Here is a 23,969-nt window from a genome sequence, read left to right on the forward strand (position 1 = left end):
GATACACTTATGATTGCAAAGGTCAAAGATATGTTTCCTACTTTGTTAACTCTGAAGTGATAAGATTAAAGCTCAGCCCAGCTCCTAAAGAATATTTTGTTAATAGATTTTGAGGCCCTTAAAATGCTGCAAGTAGAATTTCATAGGTGAATTGTGTATTTTTCTTTTCAGTCTTCATGGATGTGCAAAGAACACAAAGGCATTACTTTTGATTGGTTGCAAACTTAGTGTGTTTTTTGGTAGAATTTAAGTAACTAAAATAAATTTATTTAAACTGTTTCATATTTCAGGTTTTGAATAGTGAAATGAACTTACTCTCTGGCACATTAGTTAGTGGTTAGAACAGATGCTGTTGATGTATTTTAAGAACTTACATGTGAAATTTGATCACAATTTGGTGAATATCTGAACATACAATTTAGTAAAGAAAATCAGATGTTTGTACAAACACGTGCTTGGTGAGATACTTTATGTAAATTATATTGTCTGTGCTACTAGATCAACTAAGCCTTTCCCATTCTAGAATATTTTATTGTTGTATAGGGTCTTTTGAAGTATAGGGGAGTATAGGGCTATAGAGTGTAGAGTATAAGGGAAGCTATCCCAAATACCTTTGAACAAACTATCTGTTGAGATCCTAAACAAGAGGGAGGAGGTTTATCAGTAACATTAGAATAGTCAGTCATTTTGTCCTTTTAAGTAGGAATAGTGGGGGATAACAGCATTTCATTGCCTTGCCATTTTTGTGCTTTTCTCAGTCAGAGCAGCTCAGGGTTCCTTGAAATAAAGCAGCTGATTTCTGAGTTCTTTAGTATTTAGTGTATGTTGTGTACTTTGAAAAGTTTAGTTTATATACTTTATTCTCGATTTTATGAACTTTATTCTGGTAACTTTCTACATGGTGAACATTTAAAAATGGATATCTCTTTTTAATTCAGATAAAGTGATTTTATTACTTTGGCTTTACTTTTTCATGGTGTTTCTCTGGTAATTCTTCAAGGGCTGCTTTGTGTATGTGGCTGGAGGGTGCGGAGACAGGTGGGGGAAAGGATGGTATTTTAGGAAGCAGGAAGAGGAAGACTAACAGGGAAAAAGAAGTTGTCTCATTCTTTTTAATCAGATCACTCCTACATGTTTTTATTTTCTGGACTTCTTTCTAAAATTGTATTTAAAGAAATGTTTCCATAGTTTACAAAGGGCTGGGAGCCACTACTCTGTTTTCCATGGTCTGTCCATTTTCATATCACAGCTGCAGTAAATTCTGATATTTTTCAGGCCAGACAAGATTATCTCTACTCAGTGTTGTTAATAATATTTATGCTATATTCCTTGCAGATTTTTAGTATAAGATTAAAGGTCCTAAAATAGGAGTCATATCATGGTAAGGTTAAAACTTTTTTCCAACACTAGAACCCTGCCTCTACTGGACTGTTTTGTAAAAAAAACAAAACTTGTGTTTGAATCTGTGGAGCCACTTTGGCTGAAGCTGAAGTGAAGATTGGAACCATTCTCACAACAGCCCCTGAGATTTATTCCCTGACCCTGGGGCTCCATAGATGACAGTTTAAAAACTACAGATACTCTAATCCTTGCAGTTTAGATACTTAAGAACTTTATTATTAAAATTGTATTAAGATTTCTTGTTGGAGAAGTAGTACATATCAGATAAATGCCCACAGTGCTTCTCAGGAGGTCATAGCTAATATTTTCAGTGCTTAACAATCTTAATTGCATAATATATTAATAAGAAACAGTATATCATATAGCCAAGTACTAATTATTCAGTGTCTGATTGTGCAGTTTGAGATTTTCTCATACATATTTCTTCTTTGATCTTTTCAGGCATTTTAGTTGATCTCTATAAAAAGGGCAAGGAAAATAGGTGACAATTCGTTTCATTACTAATTGCAGGGGTGGTACGGGGTACAAAATTTAAGGGGTCAGTCACTCTCATGACGTGCAGTCCTTGTAGGACCGTGAGAGTGAGTGCCTCCTTAAATTTTGCACCGTAGACACGTCACTGATCTCTCCCTATCCAGGCTTTGACTGATTGAGATGTATATACTGTCAAAAAGTTTCATGGGGAGCAGTTTGGAAGCCCCTGGTCCATGAAGTCAAATTTTTACCGTGCATCAGAATCATGTGGAGGGCTTCTTGAAACAGATTGCCCTGTTCAGATCCCAGGTTTTAATTCAGAAGGTCTGGTTGGGGCCTGAAAATTTACATATCTGAGAATATCTCAGGTGATGCCAATGCTGCTCATTGGGCACCACACTAGAACCATTGGCGTAGGTAATACTTTTTGGACTGGTTGAGAATTTATATATACTTTTCAGGCTTTAGGTGTAATGCATAAGGTGGAACTTGATGGCAACTATATTTAGTGTGACCGAGGATGAGAAGTTCTAGAAAACGTTTTATAATAAAATCAGTGAAGTAAAAGTTTAAATTATAAAGAGTACTCTCAAAGTACAAGTGATTCATATCCAACATGACTTAAATTTTTTTAATTTTAATAATTTTTTGAGAATTCTGATAACTTGACTAAGCCTACATTGTTTTCTAATTTCTCATAGCTGGATTATTCAGAAGAATCTACTATTTCCATAATTACTTACTTTGCATATAATTTTCATACTGTTATATCAAAGTTTTTTAAATTAATGCTATTTTTATCAATGTAATGTATACAATTTGGGTTCTATAACACGGTGGACTGAGTTAATTAACAGTCACTTGTCCCTCCCACTAAACACCCATAAAAATAATGGAATAAAACATAGCAACAACAAAAATATTAAAGACCTAGTTATGTTCAAAAGATAGAAAAAGAATCTTTAAATTCCTGACTACAAGAAAGAACTTAAAACCCTAGTGGTTTTAAAACCCTGGAGGGTGTGGCAGCCCGAAGGTGATATTTGATGAGATATAAGACCTAGGCCCCAAGGGGTCCACAGCACAGCTTTGAGCCTGAGAGGCAGGATCTAAAACTAAGACCCTGGAAGCTTCTGCCTTTTTAGTTTTTAGAGGTACAAAAGTCAGTTTGCCAGAGGTGCCAGGTGGGATAAAAAAACAGCCTCCCCTGAGATATAGAAGCCACAGATCCTAACCCAAAGGTGGATTTAGATTAACAGTTTGAATTTAGACAACTTATTTAGTGTGGGAATCTCAAGCAATGTCAATTCATGTAAAAATGGATTTTGGACTGATGAAACTTCTGGGTTACCAAGTGGAAACAAACGTAAAAGTGCCAACAGCAACACTTTACAATTCAGGGTAAATCCCTAATGAAGAGGAATTTGTAGTCAGAAACTAAAAATTATTTGAGGAAATGATTCATTACAAAGAAAAGTCAAGCAAAACTATCAGGCATAGTTGAAGAGAGTTAGTAAATTGAAAGTTAGAATTGGGGAATACAGTATATAGAATATAGCAGAGAAAACCTGAGAAAAAAATTATGATAGATAAAAAGTCATGGAGAATAGAATAAGATCTAATTATCCTCTAATAGATGTTTCAGAAAAGCAATAGAAAAGAATGGGAGAAAAAGCAATATATTAGTGGTAGAGTGTTTATGAGAATAAAGGCACAACTCTTTGTAGAAGAAGCATGGCATATCTTGAGCAAGACGGATAAATCTACACTTAAAACTTATTAAAACAAAACTGTAGAACATCAGAGGATACAAGCATATAATCTTAAAAATCAAGTAAAAACAAATGACATACATCAAAATAAAGGTTATCCTTTCCTCATCCTTCCTCAGCTGTTAGTTCTGTTCCCTAGATGTAATAACTCTCAATACTTTTTGGTTTTAATTATATTCTCTGTATCAATATTTTTTAATTATAGTGCTGTCTCTTGATTTATCAGTCACTTACTTTTATGGCACATAAGAATCTCTTTCCCATTCCCACAGTTTTTGGATTAATTCAGCAATCAAGCTTTACAGTATTACTACTACTTTAATGTTGCTTATGGCTGAACCAAGTAGGTACTGTGGTTGCTACTCATTTCTGCTACAAGTTTATTTTCATAGAATTAATAATTTCCTAACTGTTTTCTGTTTTCTTTGTAATAGTTGTTAATTCTGATTGGCCTTTCTAATTTTTTACATGGTGAAATTTATCAGATAATCTTATGGTTTCATGTTCTTCTGGAGAGATCTCTTTTGGAATTCTGTGGACTTCTGTCCCAATCTTGACTGGTCACTTTCTAAGCCTGCTTCCCTGTCTCTCTTCCTGGGACTCCACTTAGATTCTCTCTGGTGTTTGACCTCCTGTTTCCTTGATCTAATGACCGTAGCTTTTTGGATATATGCTCTCATTTTGTTGGAATCATCAAAGAGGGAATACGAGATCAATTTTTGAAACCTAGTATTTATGAAAAATACCTTTATTTTACTTGCTCACTTTATTCTCATAATTCATCTAGTCATAGAATTCCAATCTGAATATCATGTTCTTTCTGAAATTTGAAGGTTTTGTTTCATTGTTGTTTTACTTGCAGTGTTTTAATTGAGAAGTCCAGTACCATTCTGATCTTGAATCCTTTTGTTTCCCTCCACGGAAGCTTCTCTTCCTTCTCCCTGGTTTTAAGAAATTGAATCATACTGCTTTTGAGAAGGTTTTTTTGATTCATTGTGTTGGGGATGTGGTGATTCCTTTCATTCTGTACTGCACATTCATGATTCTCAATTCTGAGAACATTTTGTTGTGTTGTCTCTTGATAATTTTAATCTTCTCTTTTTCTGGAATTTTCATTTGATTTTGGAGTTCTGGACTGAGCCTCTAATTGTCTTATCTAATTGACTATACTTTCTCTCTTATTTTCCATCTATTTTTGCTCTAGTTTCTGGGAGGTTACCTACTTTTTCTTTTAGCCCTGTAGCATTTTTAAAGTTCTTTCATCATATTTTGTTATGGAGCTCTCTTTTTATTCATTTTGCAGACTTCTGCACAGTACACCTGATTTGAGCTCTGTGTCTCTCTCTTCCCCTTTCCTGATCTGATGTCCTTCTAGTCCTTCTCTGGATAAATTTCTCTAATGGAAGAACCACTGATCTCTGACAGGGTTGGCTGTGCAATGTGAGATTTTGACCCGTGTTTTGGTTTTCAGGTTTTGGTTTTTTGGTTTGTTTGGCTTCAGGGGGATGGGTAACTGCATCTTATGTGAACTTACAACTACTGCCTCTGTTTTTAGACTCAAGCCCTACCTCTACTTTCCAAGAAAACTGGCACCCCGAATTTTGAGTTTCTCTGAAATTCTGTGGGTGGGTTGGCTTGCTTCTAGTTATTATTTATCTCCAGAGGCTTGTTAGAATTTCCTCTGTAATACCAAACAAATTCCATCAGCTTACTGTCTTCCCATTAGTTTTGTCCTGATGGGTTAATACCGCCCCTACTTTAAAATATATTTTTATTTAATTTTTAAATGGCAATATATTCACATGGTTCAAGAATCAAATAATATATGAAAGTGTACAGTGAAAAGTAAACCATCCATATTTTTTAAAACTAATATTTTAGTGTGATTTGTGGAAGGAGTAGAGATAATCAAAAGAATTCAGTATAGCATTTTAATTACTTTTTTATGTGGTTATTCCAATGATAGGTAGTCCCTTTACAACTCATATCTTTTTTTTTTTTTTTTTTTAATTTTTGGCTGCATTGGGCCTTCGTTGCTGCACGTGGGCTTTCTCTGGTTGCGGCGAGCGGGGGATACTCTTCATTGCGGTGCACGTGCTTCTCATTGTGGTGGCTTCTCTTGTTGCGGAGCACAGACTCTAGGTGCGCAGGCTTCAGTAGTTGTGGCACGAGGGCTCAGTAGTTGTGGTCTGCAGGCTCTAGAGTGCAGGCTTAGTAGTTGTGGTACACGGGCTTAGTTGCTCCGTGGCATGTGGGATCTTCCCGGACTAGGGCTCAAACCTGTGTCCCCTGCATTGGCAGGCGGATTCTCAACCACTGCACCACCAGGGAAGTCTGCAACTCATATCTTTTTAAAACAAATAACATTAAAGTAATTTTCTATATAACAAAATGCTTTGTAAACCTCAGGAGATGACGTCCTTACGTAGCAATATTCGTCAAAGTAGAATATTTTAGGATTTTCTTTTAGAAATCGCTATGATTATAAGATGACTAAATTGAAGACTGCATAAACTGTTGCTTGACTGATATGAACCACGTACTTTGAAAGCTGATTTAGAGCTTTTTAGTTTTTAAATCATTTGCTTCCCTTTTAATAAGCAGTAACTTAGCTTTTATATTTTGGCTGTTGACTTTTTGATTTCTCATTTCTTACTCCATTTTGGGTCCCCTCTCCCCATTTTGACAGACACATTTGTTAAGCTGATTGATTACAGTTTTAGGATTTTTTTCCACAGATGTACATGGAGCCATTATAGATGGTTATCTAAAATAGGATATGATTTTTCCCAGTGATTTGAGTAATAAATTTTTGGTAACACCTCCTAACTACTGCCTTCAGTTCGTCTTCCAACTAAGTACTGCAAGATCTTGCTATTTCTTTTTTTTAATTTATTTGTTTTATTTATTTATTTTTGTCTCTGTTGCATCTTCGTTGCTGTGCGTGGGCTTTCTCTAGTTGCAGCAAGAGGGGGCTACTCTTTGTTGAAGCGAGCAGGCTTCTCATTGCGGTGACTTCTCTTGTTGCAGAACACAGGCTCTAGGCGTGCGGGCTTCAGTAGTTGTGGCATGCGGGCTCTAGATCACAGGCTCAGTAGTTGTGGTGCACGGGCTTACTTGCTCTGCGGCATGTGGGATCTTCCCGGACCAGGTCTCGAACCCGTGTCCCCTGCATTAGCAGGCAGATTCTTAACCACTGCACCACCAGGGAAGCCCCCATCTTGCTATTTTAACATAAGTATTTGACAGAGTTGGTGACACGGAAATTTTAAGAGGATTCTAGTGGGCATTGACGGTTAGTAGATAGTAGTCAGAAGTCCTGTATCAAAATAGGACATAGTTTTTATTTTTAACAGTAGCAGTACCATGTAGCAGTTTATAAGTAGAATATAGTTTGGCAGGGGATGCATGTTTAAGTTCTCAGAGACCTCAAAAACATGATAATTGCTGGACCTTTTAGATATACTTTTGTTGAAATGATTCATAGACTTTTGTGCTTTTTTAAAATATAGTCATTCAGAGTATTTGGAATTAAAGAAATGGTTATTAAAACAAGGTGCCAGTTTTCAACATATAAGATTGGCAGATAAATTGGTAATAAATTGTATGATAATACCAAGTTTAGATATTGGTCAGAATGTAAATTGAAGCAATAAGATGGCAGTTTGGGTTATATCTTCCCAAATTAAATATGTGTGTTAATGTTTGACCCTAAATTCCATTTGTAGGAATTTACACTAGAGCAGTAAACAAAGTATACAGAGTATATGTACAAGGATGCTAATCACAGCAGTCTGTAATAACATGAAAACTTCTACCTACCTAAATATCCAATTTGGGGAATATTTATTAAATGATGGTATATTCTTATCATGGAAGACTATGTAATTATTAAGAAGAATGAGTTATATGTGTGTATATGTGTTCATTCATATGAAATGATGTCTAAGAGTTTTCCATTGAAAACATAAGAATGAGACTATTTGTTAAAATATACACTTACATGTATACACATACACCTACATGCATGCATGGATGTACATTGATGTTCCTGGAAGTCTATGCAAGAAACCATGAGGTTTCTTCTTTTATCATTCATTTTCAGTTTTCCTATTCAATTCTTTTTTTTTTTTACCTTGAGCAGTTATTACTTTTATAATTTTAAAAAGATATTATTTTATTATTAAAATTTTTTAAAGAAAATATTCATGAAATATACTATTATATTCATTTAACCATTTCTAAAAGAGTTTAAATGTTTGATTATAAAACTACAAGAAACTTTAAATAATTATTGATTTTTTCCCCTTAAAGACTGGCTGAATTTAGATCACTATAACTTACATTTCAAACCTTTTAAAAGTAAATGCTTTTTTTTTCTATTTGAAATATGGACTACTAAACTATAGGTTGAAACCAAAAGCACTAATTCCAAATTTTAAAAGTAAACTTTGAGAGAAACATAAAGGAATCAAAGAAAATATAAGCTCTTACATTATAGTCTTCATAAAAGATTGCTCAAGTCAAGAATTCCAGAAAAGGTTAACAGCTTAGCACATTACTGAACTGACAAGGTATATGAGGCCACCACACCAGCCCCCATGCCAGCAAAAGAAAACAATGAAATGACAGCTCTAGTGTTTGGAGAGAGGTTGTTAACGACAGCTTATTCCTTCATGATTTCAACTCTTGACAGAAGACAGGTCTGCTTGTTGCATCATGGCAGATATATCATTACCTTCTGGCCCTGTCATGAGTGAATTGAGGGGGAAAAAAATGACGTTCAGTTTTGAAAATCCAATTACCTTCTTGAATTTTGGTCACTGTTTCTGAGATAGATGTGAATAAGCCATTCTGTGATGATAGCTCTTTGAATCTAGATTGTTCTCTGGTACTGAACTAATTAACTAATTAAGCATATACTTAAGCTTTTTCTATAGTCAAGTGGAAAGCTAACTATGACAGCATAGAGCACCTTGATATTCTGACATCATCCCAAGAAAGATATTGCAAGGCCCCTCATGTCTTATTTCTGGTCCTCTACCCTGTGTTTATTCCTGACTTCAAATAACTTTTAAAGTAGACCTAGGCCTTTTCATTAAGTGCAAGAGAAAAAATACTGGATTTTAAAACAATTAGGTACATTTTTACATGAAAAAGTATTGTTTATAATCAGAATTTGGTTATAAAATGGTCTGTTTCTCAATTACATGCATATTTGAATTCTTCTGTCTTTTTTCTTGGCTACCTAAGAAGTGACTCTGGAGACTTAGAAAGAGAAAGAGAGGGTGTGGTTTTGACAGTGTGCTGAAAGCCTTGGGGTTTATGTATGATAAGAATTTCAGTGGAGGCTGAGATGAGTTTAAATGCACAGAAGGCAAACATAAAAATCTTGTTTAATTTCTGTCATGTTGTTCCCTTTTGAGTCACTCTGATGTCTTTTTCAAATCTGCTTTACTCTTGAGCTTTGTGCTACTATATCCATGATCTATATTTCCGCCCCCCTTCTATTTCATTTTAACTGCTGATCCGTTTTCTGTGGTTCTTCCTTTAATATCAGCGGAAGCAGTTTGAATTGCTGAATCAAAGCTATTTTGGGAGTGAGAGAGTGTGTAAGATTGTGCAGGGTGAGATTCTCTGGGGTAGAAGGTAACACCTCCTGCAGTTATAATCAATGCTCTGGACACTTTCAAAGACTGGAGAAGCCATGACTTGCTCCAGGGTTAAACTTCTAAAATAACTTCCCTAGAGAAAAATGTCATCAATAAAATGGACTAATTAGTTGACAATTCTTGAGTACCCTAGGTTTAACAAGAAAAGATTAAAGAGAGGTCAGCTTTGCATTTCTCAGCGTTTCTCACTGTACTTTTGGTGTCTTTTGGTTTTTAACCTTTATACTTTTGGTTATCTTGAACATCATTTAAAAAAATTACTTCCAGTATTTATCAGTTTGTCCCCTAAGTTATTTTATTTTGAGAACTAAAATGGAAAATGTCACCCTTTAGTAGTAGGAAATAGTCTAAACTTTTACTTGAAATAATCGAGGCAGGAAATTATGAAAGGTAGGTAATTTGTGGAAGTATAGTTTGCACTTTTAGTCTAAGTCACCAAGCTTTAAACTGAATGTACTATATTTAAATAATCGCTAAAGTATTTTAAAGAAAATAATGTTAAGCGAATTTAAGGGTAAAAAATTATTAGTTTCCAGGGGACTAGTTCAGTAGCATTTCATGTGTGATGTTATTTGTTGGTGATTTTTTTCCCAGCTGTTTACATGATGTAAATAAAAGGCATATTTAAAAATATTAATTCCTAGATAAATTGCCTATTTCAATATGATATTAGAAATTCTAACTAATGCCTAATTGAGTTAAAGATTTAATGTGAAAAGACACCTCTATTAACTACCTGCTTTTTATTTGTAATATAACTTCCTAAATTAAGCTGGATTTCAGTAGTAATTCTGAATAGTAACAGGCTAGTATTTTAACTCTTCTTTTTCTTTTTAAAGCATAGGATATATAGTTTTTTGTTTTCCTGGACATAAAACAAATCACCACTTAAAAATTGCAGTTGTAAGAATTAGGTGGAGTATCTTTGCATACTTTGTATATTTAGAATCATGTACTTCTATATTTAAACTTTTAAAATAAACTTTTATCAGTCTACTCCAAATGTAAATATAATCAGTAACTCCATACTGTCAAGTATGCGATCAGATGTAACAATCTTAGGACCTATGTTGTTGCTTTGTGTTTATAATCCTTATTGAAAAGGAGATTGTACCTTGTTTATGAAATGGATATACAAGGATGAATATACCTCATGAAGCTTGAAGGCTATGGAAGAAGGCTTGAAGTAGAAGTAATAAAAAATTAAAAGCACCAGTAGTATTGTGTTAGGTATACATTCTACAATTTAAAAAAAAGCAAAAAACTGATATATGGGAGTGGGAGTTCCCTGGTGGCATAGTGGTGAGGATTCTGGGCTTTCACTGCCCTGGCCCGGGTTCAATCCCTGGTCGGGGAACTGAGATCCCGCAAGCTGCACAGCATGGCTAAAAAACAAAAGAAAACAAAACAAAAAACTGATACAGTTTCAGGATCTTGCACATTTGATTTTTATATAATCATAAGATTTAAGCCAATTTAGGTTATGAATGGCATATAGAAATGATATAGCATAGCAAACTATTTTTTTAACATCTTTGTTGGAGTATAGTTGCTTTACAATGGTGTCTTAGTTTCTGCTGTTATCACAAAGTGAATCAGCTATACGTCTACATGTATACCCATATCCCCTCCCTCTTGCTTCTCAAACTATTATTTTTTGTTACCTAGAGTTTAAACTATAATGAACATACAATGCCATTAAATTAAATTCTGAATGAAAATGAGTTATTTCACAATTTATTATTTTATTAATTAAAACTACAGAATGAAATATTCTCGTAATCACTGGAGAAAATTAATGTTTGTTTGAAGCTCTCCTTTGACCTTTTATTTGTGCAGTTATACAGTGATAATGTTAAGTCATGTAAGTGTGTGTCCAAAAGAAACTAATTTAAAAAGTTAGGGGAAATACTGTTAAGTAAGCAATTCAGCTTTGCTTTTCCTTTTGATAGTGAAGACAATTGCTTTTGTTATTATTTTCAGTTTTCCCATATTTAATAGTGTGACTGAAGCTTTTAAAATCTATTAAGTTATCTTTAAGCCTATTTAAAACAATTCTATTAAGTTATCTTTATGATTACACAGAGAATGGAAATCTAGTTAAAAATAAAGGGTAGGGCTTCTCTGGTGGAGCAGTGGTTGGGAGTCTGCCTGCCGATGCAGGGGACACGGGTTCGTGCCCCGGTCCGGGAAGATCCCACATGCCGCGGAGCGGCTGGGCCCGTGAGCCATGGCCGCTGAGCCTGTGCGTCCGGAGCCTGTGCTCCGCAATGGGAGAGGCCACAACAGTGAGAGGCCCGCATAACGCAAAAATAAATAAATAAATATAAATAAATAAATAAAGGATAAAGTTTAAGATATGAAGCTACATACGTATGCATTTATGTATTTCGTTATGGTACAGCTTGAACATAGGTTGTTAAATAGTAACTTACTTTAATAAGGATCAGTTTATTTATTATTAAAAATAGGTATGTTTTGAACCATACTCATGATTACATCATATACAGAAACACACATGCCTTCATACATACAAATATCTGTGTACGTTGAAATTCCAAATTGTTGTGTTGATTTTTTGAAAAAAAATAAACCATTATTTGAAAGACTTGTCAATTCTGTTGGGAAATGAGTACTTGCTTATTCATACCATGAGCTGCATATTTGAATAAAATTACCTTTTCTTACAATGAATTGGTCTTCAAAATATTTAAAAAAACATTTATCTGGAGAAACAAATGCCAACAATATTTTAAAACTTTCTTAAGGAAAGTTTAATGTACTTCTTAGTTTGCATTTTCTGATAGTAAGAAAATGTCTTTTCATTGAGCTTTTCTTGCACATTTTCTTAGTATTATAATGGTTTGGAAGTGGACTGCCCTCTTGAACAGTGTGTGTTGTTTGTGATCAGAAACTTACAGAAGTTAAATACTTCTATCAGAACAAACTTAAACTATTGTTAATTATCTTTTTTTCCCCCAGGAATTAACAAATTATAACATCAAAGCCTGTTTAACGAGGTGTGTAGTAGGTCATTTGCTGCTGCAGGCATTTTCTCTCCCTCCACGATGCATTTGTTTAGTTTCTCTCACTTTCTGCCTTTGGCACTGTTTGGTGAAGTTCAGACATGCTCTTCCCCTCCAAGGAATCTCAGGGATGGAAAATAACTTATACAAAATTAATAAATGGTATTGCTTTTTCATTATTGCCCATCCAAGGCAATTTGCAGCGTTCACTCTAGAGAAAAAAACCGAGTTGTGCAGGAAACACAGCAAATACATTAACAAGTTTAAAGCCATGAGCCAATTTTAAAAAGGAAAATTTGAAATAGTCAATATTATATAAGCAATTAAAAATATTGATCCAGGGGCTTCCCTGGTGGCGCAGTGGTTGGGAGTCCGCCTGCCGATGCAGGGGACGCGGGTTCGTGCCCCGGTCCGGGAGGATCCCGCGTGCCGTGGAGCGGCTGGGCCTGTGAGCCATGGCCGCTGGGGCTGTGCGTCGGGAGTCTGTGCTCCGCGGCGGGAGGGGCCCCAGCAGTGAGAGGCCTGCGTACCACAAAAAAAAAAGTATATATATACTGACCCAGTATTTTCTTAAGACTCCTCTTTTTATTATTTCTGTGTAATAAAATTCTAAAATTTAATCTTAAAAGTGAAAAACAATTGTAGCGTTCATATTTTATGAAGACTAAATTAAATGAGTTAATTTAGCCAGAGAAGAGTTTCAACTATTAGAGTTTGCCTATTAGAAATTTTATTTTCACTCTTCAGATGATTAATTTTGCTTAAGCATTTTGTTTCAACATACTACAGAAACAATCTTATAGGAGAGAAAAATTGGCATGAATGGTGTTACCTGTTATATTGTATAGCTCATGATGCTCAGATCTGTATAAATGCCATAGATATATGATTTAAGATTGCTTTTGAAAAGAAGTTATATATACACACACACACGTAATAAATAATTGTTTGTACAGTCTTAATTTCTGTTTTCAATTCCTGAGAACTTTTTCATTAGCTCTAATATTGCTCCTTATATGAGGTCTTTTTTCCATATTAGATACATTTGTCATAAAGAATTATTAACATTAAGAATTATTTTAGGGAATTCCCTGTTGGTCCAGTGGTTAGGACTACACCCTTTCATTGCCTAGGGCGCGTTCAGTCCCTCGTTGGGGAACCAAGATCCCATGCAAGACGTGCGGCGTGGCCAAAAAAAGAAAAAAAAATTATTTTAAGGAAGCATTTAGTGGAAAGCCATATCGTTGTCTCATCTTGAGCTTCTGCAGCTCAATTTATTACTTAATGTACAAGAAAGATACAATTAAGCCTCCTAAATACTATAGCTTTCCAAAGTATCTTATTCCTTTATTTAGAATGTATGCACCAAACCGTACCCTGTAACAACTTGTAGTATAATAACAGTGCTGTTTGTCAAATTTTACATGTGTGCTTTTGTTTCCCACTAAACTGTGACCTCATTGAGGGCACCTCAGTACGTTTTATCATCGCCTGGCAATGCACTTTACTCGATAAGAACACAGGCTTTGGGGCTAAACATTCCTAGTGCCAGGTTTAGCTTTGTGATTTAATATTTGTGTGACTTGATCAAGTGTTCTGAATTGTGTAGTCTTGCTCTAATCCATAAAATGATCATCATAATAATACCAAACTCATAGGATTATCCTGACTATTAAATGACAAAATATATGAAAAGCACTTACCACTGTGCCTGAAGTGGATTTTTAAACCTTTTTATGGATGAAGGGATAAAAAGAATTTTCATTAGCAAATGAGAGAAATGTGATGGCTTATTGGCAGGCACCATCTTTTTGTTAAATCTGTTAAAAGATAATAATATGTGATTTCAGTTCCCCTTTTCTTTTTTTAAATAAATAAATAAATTTATTTATTTATTTATGTATGTATTGTCTGCGTTGGGTCTTCATTACTGCTTGTGGGCTTTCTCTAATTGCGGCGAGTGGGGCTACTCTTTGTTGTGATGCATGGGCTTCTCATTGCGGTGGCTTCTCTTGTGGAGCTCAGGCTCTAGGTGCGCAAGCTTCAGTAGTTGCAGTGCATGGGCGTAGTAGTTGTGTCTCGTGGGCTCTAGAGCGCAGGCTCAGTAGTTGTGGTACGTGGGCTTAGTTGCTCCATGGCATGTGGGATCTTCCCGGACCAGGCCTCGAACCTGTGTCCCCGCATTGGCAGGCGGATTCTCAACCACTATGCCACCAGGGAAGCCCCAGTTCCCCTGTTCTTAAATAGGAACATGAACCATGTAAATTCTTATTATAACAGCTTTCACATAATGAGTACTTAATGAATATTATAGTGATAAAGGTGGAGGTGCTAATTATTTATTATTTTGTTTTGTTTTGTTTTGTTCTCTCCCTTTTCGTCTACAAATCCTGCCACTTTATGTCTTATTCCTCTAACAGTATGACTAGGTCTCTTTTGAGCATCTAATTGTATTGGTAATGATTTTTCTGGATCCAAATTATCAACTATTCTATGGACCCAAAGGACATGGGATTAAGTGGTTTTTAGCACTGCCTAGGTGGTGCAGGTGGACCTCTAATATTAACCTTCAGGGGTAATTGGAGGATGTGAAACATAAGCCTTCTGAAAATGACTTTTTTAAACCCAGAGTTGTTAATGGCAAAAATTTTGTTCTAACCTCTTACTTTGTAAAATCCATGCTATCCATCCGTCAATCCTCCAATTCATCCGTAGATCCATCAAGAATGTATTAAGGACCAAGCACTGTTTAAGTTTACGGAGGTACAGTATTGCATAAAACATAGTGGCTACCCTCAAGACTTTGTGGTTTAATGGCGGATACAAGCAAATTCAGTGCATTGTGATATATGCCCAAAACTATAAGCATAGGGCATCTTAAGTGAGCATAATGGAGGCATCTCTTAATGCCATCTCTATAGAAATGCTTCCCAGAAGAGTTAATATTTACATAAAATCCTCAGGTATGAGTAGGTACTTGGAGGTGTAGAGAGGTATTCCAGATAGAGGGATTAGTTGAATACAGCTTGAACACAGACAGAGAGTGTAAGACTAAGGCTGCAGACATCGTCAGGGCCAGATGTGTCCTTTTAAGGTATTTATAAATTGTTTTAAGGGTTATGGAGCAGCATTGAATAGTGTCAAAATAGGGAAATGACGTGGTCAAAATTGTTTTTTAGATAGTTAATTCTGGCACAAGCCTGATGAGTGGATTCAGTGACCAGTAAGATATTATTGATAGAACATATGTGAGCAAAAATGGTAGACTGTACTGAGGAACCAGTGGGCATGTATAGAACTGGGGAGATATAAGAGCTATTATGATGACTAATTGTTATGTGGGAAGTGAAGGAAAGAAAAGCCTCAAATATGACACCTGGGTTTCTGATTTGTCTTATAGGGGAGATGGTAGTTATCATTAACTGAGTTGAGGAATACTAAAGAGGAGTGATGTTTTAACACTGAGGAAGTTGAAAATCTTATTTCAGACATGTTGTTTTTGAGGTGCATGTGCCACCATATTCTTCCCAGTTGACTGTTACAGAATGCTTTTGTTGATTTTTGCTGAACTCTTGTATCCATAGCCGTCCTGTGGTTACAGTTAACATTGTCAATTGTGATATGATTTGAATAATGACTGATATTTTCATTGTGTTAACACTAAAAGTGAAACAAAGACATATGTCCAGTCTTCATTTATTCATTAATTATATGAGTGCCTTGGATTATAGTTTTCAAATACTTGAAGAATATTTTCTTAATATTATATGTGATTCACAGTGTCGCAGCTACAGACAAGACAGACTTTTAAGTTTAATCTGTATAATTAACATTTTTACATCACATTCTTAAGTCTAAACTGTCAACAAAATAATAAATGAAGCCCTGATTTGTAGCATTTGCCAATTTCCATGGTATAAGTACTATATAAAAGCCATGGTGAATTTCAAGCTGCCAGTCTGATGTCACTGAACACAGAGATGGGAAGAAATATATAGTATTCCATCATTATGTAATAGTTCTACCATACAGATACAATAAACATTAATAACCCTAAGAGCATAGATAATAGTAAAATAACTAGGAAGTGATGAATATTTATTATATTTGCTCTAAGTATGTTGCATTTATTTGTAAGAGTACATAATTTAATTTTTAATAGTGGTTTTGTGTAACTGATTCAGAATTCCTGAAAATTTAACAATGTGTTCTCATGAACCAGTATGAGTTAACTCCAGCACCCCACACTTTTTAACATGTATGTTCATAGCAGCACTATTTATGTTTCTAAAAACTGAAACTGTCTCAATGCTCATCAGTAGTAGAATGGTAATTCTAATTATTGTAATTATTATCTAATTGTAATTATTATCTAAGTATTCTATAAATCCAATTCTTAATTCTAATTTTAGATTCTGAATGTGCTATATCTATACAGTAGAATATTATATTGCAGTAAGATTAACAAATTTACAACTATATGCAACAACATAGATGAACCTCTCAAAGTTACTGTTATTTTAAAGGAGCCAATCAGAAAGAGTATAGACTATATGGTTCCATTTATATAAAGTTCAAAAACAAGCAAAACTAATCCGTGGTATTAGAAATCAAGATAGTATTTATGCTTAAAGGGGTGGCTTCATGGTGGGGGCTTCTGGGGTGCTAGTAGCGCCCATTTAAAAAAAATCTGTCTGTTAGTTACATGTGTTCACTTTATGAAGATTTATCGGGCTGTATACTTAAAATTTGTGTGCTTTTCTGTATGTATTTAATATATCAATTGAAAGTTCAAGAGAAAAAAGAATGTTGGCTGAATTGGAAGATGCATCTGGAAACTAGCAATTAGTACATCTGAGGGATAACTTACACTGAGATATAGCCAAAGCCCACTCTAAGTTATCACAAAAGAGTTAGGGTTTTTTCTCTTTCGTGTGTATTCTGTGCTTCAGTTGAAACACTTTCCATTCCTTGAACAGCCTGTATACTTATTACATCACCTCTGCTCTTTCTTTTTCTTCTTTCTGAAAGCCTTCTTCCTAGTTCCTAATTGCCTACTTGAATTTCTTAGTATTCTCACATGGAAGTCGTTCTTGAATTGCTTGAGGTATGATTTCAGTAAAAGTAGTTTTTACCTACTGGCGTATCTTCTGCCATATAAGACTTGAAGATTAGTGTGAACATGGTCAGATATACTTTTCTGGGTTCAAGAGTATTGCATAATTGAAGGTGCCGCAATCTGACTGCTGGATAAGTGGCATCTTGTTTAAGGCTTCTTTCACTTTTGCCTCAAATATAACCCCCAGTCTCATATCTTGTTGGTTATTTCCATTGTCCTTATTGTAACCATTCACTGCCAGCTCTCATAAAAATGCTTTGCCATCATCTACATATTGTCAAGCATATTTGCAGTCACTTTTGAAATAATTGTAAATTCCATGAAAATATAGTAGACAGTGGGAAATTTCAAATCCCTTTCCATTAAGAGATTTTGTAAATTACATATACCTTATTAGTAACTGGTGGTCAGCCAGGATCTTAAAGGATTAAACCTCGTGAAAGATTACTATGTTTCTAGACGTCTGAATCTGAGACTAGTTCAACTCCCAACATCTATTAATCTAGATTAGACTGAACTAAGTGCGATTTCCTGTCTGGTCAAGTTAATGTCATAACCCTGCTGATTAGTGAAGGTTAGGTTGAAACTACTGGTGTCTACAACAGTGTGATGTTTACTTGCTGTACTCACCAGTCCACTTATGGACCCCCTCCAGCTGGTATGTTTATAACTGGTTTAAGAGTCTATGTCAAGTGGCTTATAACTGCTGCTTGCTATTTTGAAGAGAATTATTTTGTACTTATACAGTTGATAAACTCATTTCTTTTCTAGCTGATTCTATCCTGGAATGCTTCTGACAGTTTGTATCTTAAGCACTTCATTTCTGGGAGGGTCCAATTTAAGTTTAATTTTACTTTCTCCAATTTTAGAACAGGTTTAACTTTTTACATGTTTTTTTTTCTGTGTTATAAGAAAAATCAAGTTGTTGCTTTAAATTTTTTTGTAAGTAAAGTTCTTTTAACAATGTTTTCTAATTCCTTTGGCATGAAGAATCCAATAATTCTACTTTCCTAAAGCGACTTGTTTTCCTTTTACACTCCATGCTTCTGGTGTTGGCACTCTTGTTTTTACTAGTCTCTCTTGCATACAGAATTTTAGATTTTTTTTACAGAATAAAGGTTACAGGCAAATAGCCAGCTGTCACATTCTTGAGGTCAGATACCACTACTATATATGAGATGCTCTGTTTTGGCTTCATACTACTTGCCAGATTGCTAAGCAGATGTTCTAGGCTATAATTCAGGAAATTGGGACCTCTTGAAACATTCCCTGAGAGTCGCTTTTGACATCTCTGAATCATTTATTTAAAGGTAATTAGTTCTAGTGAAAATGAAAATGCATTGATATGAAAAGAAAAAAATTATTTTACAGTGTTTGGGAGTTGTAGCATGATTAGAAACTTGATTCCGGGTATGTATGTAACGGTACAAAAGTATTAATTTTAATATAAGGATGCATTAGAATTAAGCCCTTTTCCACCTTGTTTTTTTTTTTTTTAAATTTGGAGACTGTTACCAAAAGGCTATTTTTTTAAAGTTTTTCTTTTTAAAGACTTTAAGGACTACCAATGACTCTGTGCTACACTGAAGAACTAAAAAGCTGCCTGTTTCTATACAACAGACATGTGCAAAGGAGGCTGTAAGAGTATTATTTCTTCCCTAATATATCCCAGTACCTGTATTGCTATTTTTCTCATATATCCCATCAGTAATTTTGTTGGTATTGCAGTTTTTTATAATTAATGCAAAGTTCCCTTATTTATATATGGAACCTTTATAAAATACTATTCTAAAGCTGTAGTTTCCTTGTCCTGTGTGTCGATTATTAACACATGATTTGCACAAAAGATAAAAATTTAAACTGATAACTGTTATGATCTAAAAGTCATAAAACCACATTTTGAAAAATCTGATATGATATGTTTATTTAGATCTCTTTGGCCCTATTTAGATAATAAAGGAGCCACATGTATTCATATTAGTATATTTTACTTTATGCATTGTGCTTTACAGAAAAGTGCTTTACACAGAAATGGTATAAGATCCAATATCTTGTTATTGGGAAAATTGTTAGACCACCATATTTTACGGAAAGTGAAAATAAATTGTAGGAATAAACATCTAAATCTCATTTATATTTGCCTATGGATAAATTTGAATTTACAGTTAATGTGGGTCCGTTGGACATTCAGTATACTCATAACAAACACCTCAGTCAAACTAATGAAGACTCAGTGAGAAATTCGAACTCTAAAATCACCTCTGTTCTTCCTCCTTAAACAATTCTTCCATTTTTCCCATTTCATATTTTGGATAAATAGCATTGCAATGAGATTGATGTGAAAGACCAATCTCAGCAGTTCTCCCAAAATTGTAGAAAAGTAATCAAGGGTGTTAGTTTACAAAACTTACCCTAGTCTCTAAGCCTAAGTGGATATATAACCTTAACTTTTCATAACTTCCAATTCTGCTGGATTAAAGTTGTATTCCAGTAGGAAAAAACAAATGGATTGGTGATGTCAATTTTAGAATTGAAACCCAAGCAGATCCTCTTTGTCTACAGGAAATATAAGGATATGTATAGGTAAGCTCTTATTTGGATAATTGATATTTGAATATTAGTAATCTCTGTCCCCTCTCTTTCTTCACTCCCTTTTCTCTCCTCCTCTCTGTCTTTCTTACAAGTATACAGTCACGCAAATTAGCAAGTCATAATATTAAGGTACCAAATTACTGTGTTTTGTCAATTCTAAGATGCATATTTTCTTTATATCTTAACACCTCTGAAATTGGATTGTACCTATCTTTTCACCCAAATTTAGAACCAATTGAGAGAAAAAGAGTAAAATAATAGAGATCAGTGTATTATCTTTATAACTGATAAATAGTAGATTGAGGAATGAGTTAGCTCTACTAGCTGAGTGGGTTAGTCTCCCCAGAATTCAGCCGATTTACCTGCAGGCCTTATCCTGTGAGCTTATGACACTGAGCATCAGAGAATTTGTGCTTTCTATAGGCATCTGGCTGCCCAGGTGGGAGGAAGAGTCTGAGTCACAAAAAGCAGTTCACCAATCACGCAGGCCGCTGCCCCTCCTCGAGGGAAGAAATGAGCAGGGAGGAGAAACAAGGGGAGAATTGTTAGTCTAGATAGGAGACTAGTGAGTGGGGGCTAAGTGTACCCCTTACTAACAGAGTGAAGCCTGGGTGTATAATCCAGATATTACTCCAAAGCTAAGTCCCTGCCTTTCTTTCCCAAGCTCTCCTAATTCACTTGGGATGCTTTAAAAATACATGCCCTAGGAATATACTCATTCTTTATTCTCTCCTTTCTGTCTCTGGACTCTTCTCTGCCTCGTCTTTCTACTTCCATATACTTTTACTTGCTGCCAACACCTGTGAGTTCTTAGTTTCTTTATTTCTTGGAGAAGTTGATCCTTTTCTGGCAGACTCCAGGCTGTCTCTTTGTTGTGCCATGAGCCTTTTCCTCTCAGTTACCTACATTCCAACATAGTTGAATCTCATGCATTATTTTCTTCCTCTGCCTTTGCTTATGTTGTCCCATTCAGATCCTTTGAGATGAGTTTTTCCTCACCTTGACCTCACTGCTATCTTTACACCTCGCCTTTTACATTTATTCTCTTCTGCAGCTTCTCCCCTGGCCTGTCGCATGGCTACCTGGGCTAATAGAGTTCCTTTGAACTAGAAGCTTGTTAGTACTTAAAAAAAAGAATCTTGGTTCAAGCCACATGTTGTTAATATCCTCATTTGCTCCACACACCCTGCCTTAGGATTGGCTTCTTTCTTGAAGAATTAGCATTGAAAAAACCCACATTTGCATTTTATCACATCCACCACAGCCCATCTGGAGTGAACCATAAATCCACAGTGAATTTTTGCAGAAGAGAGTTTTGCTACGTGAAGCACCTAGATAAACGCGCAAGAATGAGAGCAAAAGAAAACACTTTTTTATTTTCTTCAGAAAGAAAGTTTAAATATGCCATATTTGCCAGTGTATAAGGCATATTAAAATTATACTTGAGTATTGAAAATTGAGTGTCTGAGGCAGGAAAAAAATCTTGTCTGTTCATGGAGTATGCAGGCATGGCTTGGCAAATGAAAGATATTTTCAGTATATTGCATTCTGTATTCTTGTACTGTGATCTAAAACTTAATATCGTAAGTTGTGCTTATTAAGAAAATTGATGTCTCCACTGAGATAATCTTGAAACTGATTCTATATGAAAAGGAGGAAAGTAAAGATACTTGAAAAATCAGAAAAGCTGGTCTTAAATAGTGTAAACCTCTCATTAGTGCAATAAGGTTAGGGCTCTTCAAATTTTACTTTCTCTTATCTTGAGATTATTTTTCTGCCAGCTACATTGGAGATATATTTTTCTTCTTAAGTGGTAAGAGATAAGTTGAGCTATTTTTCTAATACTTATTTGTAAAACACTTATTCATTCATTTAACATTTATTTGAGCATTATAAATATATACACACACACACACACACACACACACAAACATATATATATATGCACGAAGCACTGTTGTAGATAATGGGGATATATCAGTGAATAATACCAAATCCCACCTCTTATGGAACTTTTCATTCTGCTGGAATATCATGAAAGTTAAAAGTGCTCTAAATGTGATATAGTTTAATAGTTAGAAAATAATGCTGATCTTTTAATATCTCGTGGCATGGCGGTCTCCAGGTATTCATACTTCATACATGATGGCTCACATAAGGAAGAATGCAGAAACTGCCAGTCCTCTTAAAAGTTAGGCATGGAACTGGCAGAGTTTCATCATACTCTTTTGGTCAAAGCAGGCACAAGTCAGCCCAGATTCAAGATGAGGCGACTTAGACCCCCAAAGATTTTGTAGCCGAAGATTTTTTAGCCATTTTTACTATACCGTAGGTACCATTGAAATAGCTATATGGCATAGGAAAGTCACTTCAGTTGCCTGAACCTAGGAACCCTAAAGTAATCTGTCTTAGCATGTCAGGGGAAATGTAAACACATTTTGTAATACTTATATGTTCTGGTCATTGTTCACCCAGTGTGATTCATTTAGACATGTTTTATTTACTGCAGCTTCAATTTGGATACTTGAAATAAAATTGTAAGTTTCTCATTCTCCAAGGTCTTTAAGACAATTTCTTAACATCACAGTTTAGTACAATACTGTATGTATATGACATATTAAGGAAGAAGTAGCAAATTATTGTCATGTATCGTAATATCAGATATCTTCTGTGATCTAGGTGTCTTTTAGTGATTAGTATTATAATAGATATGAATAGAATAAGATATTACTATTTATAGCAATCTAAACTTTGCTATTCCCTGGGGGAAATGCCTTCTAAGCATTCTTTCTTTAAATGAGTGTACCTTTTGAAAAACTTGGAAATTCTTTAGTTATTGCTAATGTAAGGTGGGTCACCTTACTCTAGTGATAATTAAACATTCCGGAGAAACATTCAGAGCCAGTTTTACATTTGACAACACTCAAGGTCTACATTCATTTAACACTGTTTGAAAGCGCAGAACATACTATGTGTGTGTGTGGTGATTAAGTAATTTCTCTTAATGAGGTGAAGTGGACTGGGGAGAAGCAGAGGTCTTCTTAGAAACCCATATGATTTAGTACTTTAACATTGTTGCGTGCCCACCCTATTTTTGAGTTACATGTTCCCTTCCCCGTCTTCCCCCCAAGCTCAACCCTCTGGGTAGAGCCACAGAACAAGGTTTTCAACACTTGATTGTATTACAGATCTGCTCACTCTTACCTAATTGTTTCTTGTTTCTATCTCTTGGTTTTCTTTCTCAATATCTTCTGCCATCCTGAAAACAACTGTTGGGTATATGTGCATATTGGCAAATAAACCAATTGTTGGTTTATGAGATTCCCCAACTCTTGGTGACATTAGAAGCTTTTTCAGTGGATTATTGATTGGGACTTTCTCTGCCATTTTCTGTAAGCAGTGGTCCAAATAACCCATGTATCAATCTTCATTAAAAAGATTCATATTCATTTTTCTGGCAGTCCATTCAGTATACATCTCCTGAGGGAGTACAAGAAGGCAGTGGCATATAATAGGTAAAAATTTGGGCATTACATCTTGAGTTTACCAATAAGTTTCTGTGTAAAACAGACCAGTTATTTAACTTTTCTTTTGCTCCCTCTTTCTCTTCCTCATACCCTCTGTTTATTCTTTTCATTTTTTCCCCCTAAGGGTTTGTTAGTATTTTTTAAATCTGTGATTGATGAAAATATGTTAGAATTTTATCGTGTATCAACAAGTAGAATAATCTAGTTTCTGTGAAGACCTCACCTCACACCTGGTCTATCCAAATAGTGTTCTGTCTACTTTCTGTGCCTTCATATAGTCATAACTTTTCCTGCATGATTAAACCTCCCAAGAAAACACAAATTTGATCATATTGTTTCATTGCTCAAAACTTTCCACCTTCTTTCTTTCTTTTCCTCTCTCTTTC

The 23,969-nt window shown here is 35.0% G+C and overlaps 1 protein-coding gene across 3 annotated transcripts in view; it reads left to right on the forward strand.

The window, feature by feature from the left end:
- ARB2A (ARB2 cotranscriptional regulator A) overlaps nucleotides 1–23,969 on the forward strand; it is a 434,977-nt gene that overhangs the window by 112,052 nt on the left and 298,956 nt on the right. The window lies entirely within an intron of this gene.

This window comes from Lipotes vexillifer, unplaced genomic scaffold (genome assembly GCF_000442215.2).
Source record: "Lipotes vexillifer unplaced genomic scaffold, Lipotes_vexillifer_v1.1 scaffold67, whole genome shotgun sequence".
NCBI classification, from domain to species: Eukaryota; Metazoa; Chordata; class Mammalia; order Artiodactyla; family Lipotidae; genus Lipotes; species Lipotes vexillifer.